Here is an 8,472-nt window from a genome sequence, read left to right on the forward strand (position 1 = left end):
TGATTCCATAGAGACCCTTAATCATGGTGGAAATGGGATGCACCCCCCTAAGGTTCTTCATTATGCTCTTGGCCAAGTCTGCCACAGAGAGGCCAATGGCCCAGGATGTGTAACTCTCAGCTTGATCACCTCACACGCACTGTCCACCACCTGCTTGTGAACCTCCTTCCACTGATCCTTGTCTGCACCAGTGCCCAGTTCAGAGACTTCAGGGAAACGCCAACAACGTTCACACCACTTCACACAGGCACACTGGAGTTGCCATGTTCTCCCAGGACCCAGCCGTGACAGCTCAGCGGGTGAACCCCCAGCCTTTCTCCCATCAGGTAACGGAACAGAGCTGAATCCAGATGGCAACCACTTCCAATAACTCTGCTTTTGGGAAAGCCACTGATTTTCCAAGCCACGTAGGTCAAGATATCCACTGGGTTTGAGACAATAAGTAGCTTGCAGTGTAGACTGTACTTCACGATGTTCGGAATGATGAACTTGAAGATGTTCATGTATCGCTGGACCAGATTGAGTCGGCTCTCTCCCTCTTGCTGATGGGTCCCCGCTGTGATGATGACCAGCTTGGAGTTTGCAGTTACACAATAGTATTTGCAGGAGGCAGTTTTGGGTGTTTTAAGGAAAAGGCTGTCATGCTGGAGATCCATCATCTTGCCCTTTAGCTTGTATTCCATGATATCAACAAGGGCAAGCTCATCTGCCAAATCCTTCATTAAGATACTGATGGCGCAAGCCATGCCAACAGCACCAACCCCAACAACTGTAATCTTGTTCTGGGGGGGACCTGTTCTTCCTTAAGAAGATTCACAATCAGCTGGTCCTTGAAGGTTGCCATCTTGGACTTTGAATCTTTTGAGACCGCTAGTGCAGGGGTGGGGGTGGGGGGGATGGGCAAGTAGCAGCATGGCCTGGGCTCAGCGACAGTGGCTCCAGCACCTATCTTTCTTTTTAAATAATGTGTATACCTATGTCTGTGTGCACATGTTACAGGTCACAGGTACTGTACTCACATGTGCACTGGACTCTGCACACAGAGTCCAGAAGAAGGCATTGGATCCCCTGGATCTGGGGTTACAGTCAGTTTTGAACCACCTGATACGGATGCTAGAACCCAAACTCAGGTCCTCTGCAAGAACAGTGGATACTCTTAAGATCAGAGCCATCTCTCCAGTGCCCAGAAAGGCTGAATTTGATCTCCACCCTCAACATGCTCCAAGAAATCCTCACAGTAAATGCTCTGGGTAAAGAACGTGCCCAGCTTTTTTTAACCCAATGTTTCCTAGATTAAACCGAACAGAAGGGTCTTCTCCAGGCATCTAACAATGTCCTGTCATAGTGGCCACTTTGGAAATATCGAGAGAACTAGCTCAGGGCTCAGACTCTGTAAGGGAGGGGACTGGTCTCTCACTGCATTTTAGAAAGGGGTGGGTGGACATTCTGTCCTAATGGAGCATGCCCAGCAGGGCTGAGAGAAACAGTAATTCTTTGCACTTTATTGACTCTGGTAACTTGTAAACATTTATCTTATATATAACTATATATATAACTATATATATAACTATATATATATATATATATATATATACACACACACAGATAGATAGATAGATAGATAGTTAGATAGATAGATAGATAGATAGATAGATAGATAGATAGATAGATAGATAGATAGATTACAAGAGGAGAGTATTACTGTCTTCATTTTGCAGGTGATATGATCCAACAAAATGTAGTATTCTTACAAGAGCTGGCCTGACCAAAGGCTTGTCATATTGCCTGGAGCTCCATCCTGACAGGAGTGGGTGGAGCCTGGCCTTCAGTACCAGCCTTGCAGGATCTCTATCTTGAGTCCTCTCTAACCCAAACCACCTACGGGGCTGCTAGCAGCTCACTTGTGGCTCACTTCCCCATGCAGGGCTCTACTGGGATTGCCTTCCTGCTTTCCAGAAGCCTTTGTTCCATGAAAAACAACTTGTTTTCCAGATCAAGACCTCTAGGGAGGTGAGGGGAACTAGAATCCTAAATACAGGATGAGGATCAAAATTAGTCCCTGACCCCTCACTTCCTCTTCAGCCATTGCAGGCTGCCGTGCCAGTCAAGAGAGGAAGTAGCCTGAGAGTGGATTGACTGAGAAGAAAAGAGCAACGTGTCCCCACTCCCAGAGCTATACAATAGAGATTTGTCTGCTGTGCGCTTCAGCAGTCAGAGGAGGAAATGACCACTCGCTCGTATTTGGGGGACAGTTCGGTATGGGGGCAAAAGATCACCACAGAAAATAAGGCACGGGATGACACTGTAAAAACGAAGCATTTGACCCAGGGAGATTGTCTGAAAGATGCTCTTTGTCTGCCTCCATGGTCATCACAGCCTGTCTTTTCTGCACACGGTGAGAGGAGTGAACAGTTCTTCCTAGAGGAAAAAGATAAAGGACAGCAAGGAATTTTATGGTTGACATCACTGGACTGACCAGCCCCTGCAACTAGTTCTTCGTTTTTAGCGACTCTTTTTTGACACTAGGGACGCTGAGGTTTTATAGTCTGAAATGTGCCCCCAGCCTCCATGCCGGCCCACCGCTCTAGCTATAAACGCCAGCGATAACCTGCAAGGGAGGAAACAGTGCCAGCTGTTTATTCTCTAACTTGAGTTCATTTTTTACAGTTTGACCAGGAGGGCTTGAGAGGTCAGATGTGGCCACAGTGTAGATTTGAGAGGCAGGAACGTCAGAAAAGCAGCAGGTCCAGGCAGTGACCAGCCTCTGTGGTCAGTCTAGGCCCAGCATGGGAGCCCTGGGCCTCTGGAGCAGCCTGGAAGATCCGATAAGGGGAAGCTGACATGGGAAAATCAGGTAGAGCAGAGGCCAGCGGCAGGCACTTAGAGTAGCCTGTCCTCGGGTGGAGCCCACAGGAAGGAACAGGAGTGTCACAGCAGTACTGTCTCTGTTATGTGTTCCCTCCAAACACTACGGAAGTGTGTAAAGTGTATGATGAAGGTCTCTGAACAACAGCCCAGCCATTCCTCTTCCCCTCCTGCCCCCAGGTCATTGTCCTCCCTGGTTTAATTTCCAGATTATTGGAGCAGAGTTTAAGATCATGAGCTCCAGAACCAAATGATCCAGTTCAAACCCACACACTCTGCTCTGTCCCAGCTGCCAGGCCTTGACTACAGCTGCCCCCTCGTGTCTGCTTGCTCATGCACGAAACTGGGACAGCGGTGGTGTCTCTGCTCTGTGACTTAACTCACAAAGACACCACAGAGCCCAGGCACGGTTGTACCCACAGCCACTGATTTTATTATTGCCTCTGACCTCCCTTCCAGTGAGAAACAACAAACATGGGCAGCCCTGGTTGCTTCCTGCGGGGAGCTCGCAGACTAAACTGAATTCTGCAAATGTAGAGAGTCACATGTTGTTGGAGCAATGTCTCCCATGTGGACATTTACAGAGAGGGGACTCTAGTTAGTGGAGATGGGGAGTCACCCAAGACTATGGGTGTCACAGCATGCCCCACCCCCTCATCCAGCTGAGTCCTCAGAAGAAAGCTGAACAAGCCCAGTGACTCAGACTCTTGAGCTGGAAGTCTGAACGTAAACACATGCACGTACACACGTATGCGCACACACACAAACACAAGTGGGTGTCTACATGGACAGAAATTTAAATGCAATATAAAAGTTAAATAAGCAAACACATTACAAGAATGTTACAAAAAAAAAGGCATCAAGAGAAATTGATTTCCTATTAAAAGTGTCTTTTCTTCTTTTCTTTTAATCCATTCTTCAATTATGCTCTAAGTTAAAAGGTAGGCATCAGAGCTGGCAGGAGCCAGGGACTAGTTTTAGGCAGCATCATTAGCAACCCCGTCTATAAAGTGGGTGATGCGAGTGTCAGGTTCAGGGGCGTGCAGCAAAGTTTAAGTGAGCTGATGTAGATAAAATAAATGCCTATCGTCATGACAGGTATGCAGGTGATGTTCAATGAAAAGTTCTCTATGTTACTTCCCATTACGAGTGCATACTAGTCAGACTGCTCACCTTGGCAGTGGACGCAGGCTTCCTTATGGGCCAAAACTGTTTCTCCATTTCTCTATAATACTGATAATACTGCACAGAAAACCAAACTTGAGACAGCAATTTATATAGCACACCATTCACTCCCTAATTCAACTGTTCAAGCCAAGCTCTGCTGGGTGGTTCTTCTGGTCTATGCTGAGCTCAGGGCTTGTAGGCTCTAAGGATGGGGAAGGGTTGAGGAGGGAGAGGCCCCATGCCTCTCCTTAGCCGAGACCGGGCTGAACTCAAACCTGGCAGGGTCCTTGAGCAGAGGGAAGAACGTAAAGCCACTTGAAGCCCAGCCTTGAAACCTGTGCGCACGGCCGCTTCCACCGTATCCTCTCGGCTGCAGTGGCCAGGTTAGCTCGGATTAAGAGCGAAGACTCAAGAGAGGACGGGTCGTAAGCTGGCTTTCGATCTAACACACCTAGGTTCCTAATGAAACCAGTCAGTTAGGGAAAAAGAAATGAACAGCAAAGGCAAGAAGAAAGAAAACCCAGTCCCTGTCCTCGCAGTCCTGGGCAAGGATATTTACATTCCGGGTTGCTCAATATAGGCAATATGAAAATTGACTGCTCAAGCCATTAAGTGGTTGAACATTCCCGAAGGTACAGTAAAGAGACTATGTGCCAATTGGGAAATAAATCAAGAGACTCCCCTCTGGAGCCCTGGCAAGGCAGATGAGTCTGGATTTATTGAGGACGCTAGGCCTCCTGACAGGAGGATAATTACAGGCTTCAGCACCATTAATCAGCAACCCGATGCCAACCGGGGGAGTCTATAAACCTCCAACTCTTCCTCTTCAAATTGACTTGACTTAAAACAATTATTTAAATCCCATATTCTTGAGCGTTTGGCCTAGGAGAAAGTAGGAAAAACAATGTCGAAAAGATAAGCTTGTGTCTTTTATTCATTGTCTCCTCCAGAATATCATTTATTAATCTCTCAATGATTTGATGAACCTTCCGCTTTACACACACACACACACACACACACACACACACACACACACACACCTTTTATCAGGTAAACTGCAACCAAGAATTTCCAGCTGTGATATCAGAAAACTCAATTCACTGATGTGGGTGGGTGGTGCTGGCCTAGAAGTGGTGTTCCGAAGTCACACACCTACATGCCTGGCAGCCTTCACGGATCCATTCCTGCAGACAGACAAGACTGTTCCATGTGTAACATTCTTTCCACGGGGTTTGTATCCTTCCTTTCCCTCAATAACAAATAAAACAGCCTTGGCCCGGAGGAATATCCCAATCCTCTGCTAGAGTTCCAGGGTCAGGGGGTTCCCATGTTTTCTGCTTCTCACAGACGTGCCCTCTACTCCTGGGATGGCCTATAGAATATTCTTCTTTACTTCAAAGTCCTTTGTTCAGGAGCCAATTGTAAGTGATCTGGCTGCAGAGTTTTTCGGGAAGTTCAGCATACAAAGCAGGCCTGTGCCCATCGGCATCTCTGCTTCTGGGGGCTTCTCCCTCTCTGTCTTCCATCTACCTCACCCCGTGCCGTCCAGCAGAGCCTGGAGCCTCCCTCAAGACACCACACCAACCCTTGCTGGCCTTCCGACTGCTCAGCTCTTCTCCTGCTTGAGCCAACAAAACTTCACCTCCAGGAGCAACTTAACCTTCTTTCTGTTAGCACTTATGCATGCAGCTCAAACCTGGGGACCTCACTACTGAGTGAGATGGGGGCAGGGGGGAGGTTGTCATTTGTCATTTTGTTTCCCAAGCAGATGTGCAGTCTTCCTTCTGGACCAACAGAAAACAATGCCTTGGACTCCAGCCTTCTGCCCACTCTGGCGAGTGACGTACAGGCTCAGAGAAATTGTCTTAGCCCCATCCCTTCAGGTTAGGAACCACAGGCCAAATCACGAAAAACATTTCATGCGTGAATGCTGACCTACTATTTCTTATGCTCTGATGTATTGGAAATCTGTACATCTCAAAAACACAGCTTCTCTGCCCTATCCTGATACAATCTGATCCTTAAGACCTACGTAGGGCTGGTGAGATGGCTCAGTGGGTAAGAGACCCGACTGCTCTTCCGAAGGTCCTGAGTTCAAATCCCAGCAACCACATGGTGGCTCACAACTATCGGATGCCCTCTTCTGGAGTGTCTGAAGATAGCTGCAGTGTACTTACATTAAATAAAATCTTAAAAAAAAAAAAAAAGACCTACACAAATTTAGGAATTCTGTACTTTCATAGGCTGCTACTTCTCCCCCAGGTAGATGTGACTAGGGCTCAGCTGCCCATGCCTTGCAAATGCTACCCTCCTACATGACCTCTGGTGAGGAATTCAGGAACGCCTCTGGTCAGGCTATCGTCTCTATTACAGCTTCAGGAACAAATTACCACAAATTTGCATCATTAGTTACGTTGGCCACAAAGGTACAGGCAAGCCTGATGCCCATTAAGAGATGTGTGGATAAACAAAATATGGAATATCTAGAAAATTAAGCCTTTGAAAGGCAGAAAATGTTGATGTATGTCACGGCGGGAGTAAACCCCACGGACATTATAACCATAACAAATGAAATAACGTGGACACAAAAAAAAAAGACAGATATTGAATTCTTCCAGTTATATGAGGTACCTAGAGTAGCCAAGAGTTGAAGTAAAGAGTAACACAGAGTTTAGCAGGGCTGGAGGAGGGCAAGGTGGAAGGCTTCTGATGAGGGATGTCTACAGATGAACGGCCGCAGCGTCACTAGAACAGCACATGCCCAGTGCCACCAAACTACAAACCTGATTAATGTTGTGAAGTTTGTGTACCTTGTACTGGCCAGCTTTTTTGTTTTGTTTCAAGATTTGACCATATATTTTATGTATACGAGGGCTCCATCTGCCTGCACACCAGCATGCCAGAAGAGAGCATCAGATCTCATTGCAGATGGTTGTGAGCCACCGTGTGGTTGCTGAGAATCGAAATTAGGGCCTCGGGAAGAGCAGCCAGTGCTCTTCACCGCTGAGCCATCTCTCCCAGCCCTGTGCTGCCTAGTTTTAGGTCAACTTGGCATAAGCCAAGAGTCATTTGGGAAGAAGGAACCTCAGTTGAGAAAATGGCCCTACCAGATTAGCCTGTAGGGCTTTTTATTTAATTACCTTGATTGATGATCGATGTGCAAGAGCCCAGCTTCTCTGGGTGGTGCTACTCGTGGGCAGATAGCCCTGGGTGTTTTCAGAAAACAGGCTGAGCAAACCTTGAAGAGCAAGCCAGTAAGCAGTACTCCTCCACAGAGTCTGATTCAAATCCATCCTCTTGGTTTCTGCTCTGCCTTTCTGCCCTCACTTCCCTCATGATGGAATGTGACCTGAGAACTGTAAGTTGAAATAAACCCTTTCCTCCTCAAGTCTCTTTTGGTCACAGTGCTTTTATCACGGCAATCAGAACCCTGACTAAGCTCTAACACGATGTCTTTATATCAACCCCAGAAATGTATTCTCTGACCATTCTGTGGGTTAGATGTTGGCCACTGTGCTGCTGGGTGCAATCAAGGTGTCATGGCCTCTGCTGTTGTCTATAGGCTCTGGAAAGAGTCTGTTCTTGACTCTTCAGGCTCTGATAGCTGCTACTATTCTTGGCTTGTGGCCACTGCTGTCCAATGCATGGCTTGTTGTCGCATCACCTTCTGCGTCCTGTGTGCTGCTTCTAAAATGACAATGTGTGCCCCAGAAGATAATCCAGGATAATGCCTCCATCTTTAGGATCCTTAATTCAATCCCACCTGCAAAAGACAATAGCCACAGGCTCCAGGGGATATGTTCTAGGACCATAATGCACACCATCTGACAGGATGCCCAGAGAGGGAAGCCAAAATATGGCAAAAGAGAAGAGATCAAGAGAAGATCACACACTAGGATTTGGGAGTGGGGTGTGTAGCACAGGAGAATGACTGTCACATGCCTGGGTGAGTGTTCGTCTCTCCAGCTTCCTGGTGCCACGACATTGCCACCCTATGGAAGGAAGCATTAGGCTCAAGATTGAACCACTTGTCAGGGTGGCTGGGATGCAGCCGGAATATTGAGGTCATCTTCCCAACCCCACAGATCATGGCTGAATAGACAGGAGCCCACGCACAGTATGGTCACACGGTCTGGGGAAGAAGAGGGCACAGGAAGTGACTATATTCCTACTCTGACCACTTGTGTCCAACCAACATCACCGAGGTCTGAAGGACAGAGAGCCAAGGTGAGCTCTCACTTTGTGCCAAGAAAGTCCTAGGACTTCAAGTGCAGCTGGACAGACCTGGCCATGACTATGAGACCTTGGGCATCACGTCCCTGCACCTCCTTTCCGCACTCCGAAGTACTGCTTCCAGCAGTGTCTACTGTGTGGGTTAAACATGGACATCACCGAGATGCTTCCAGCAATGCTTGGCACCAAAACCCACAGATAACAAAT

The 8,472-nt window shown here is 47.5% G+C and overlaps 1 pseudogene; it reads right to left on the reverse strand.

The window, feature by feature from the left end:
• Positions 1 to 239: 239 nt before the first annotated feature.
• LOC110318587 lies at positions 240 to 844 on the reverse strand (annotated as a pseudogene).
• Positions 845 to 8,472: the final 7,628 nt, after the last annotated feature.

Source organism: Mus pahari, chromosome 3 (genome assembly GCF_900095145.1).
Source record: "Mus pahari chromosome 3, PAHARI_EIJ_v1.1, whole genome shotgun sequence".
NCBI lineage: Eukaryota > Metazoa > Chordata > Mammalia > Rodentia > Muridae > Mus > Mus pahari.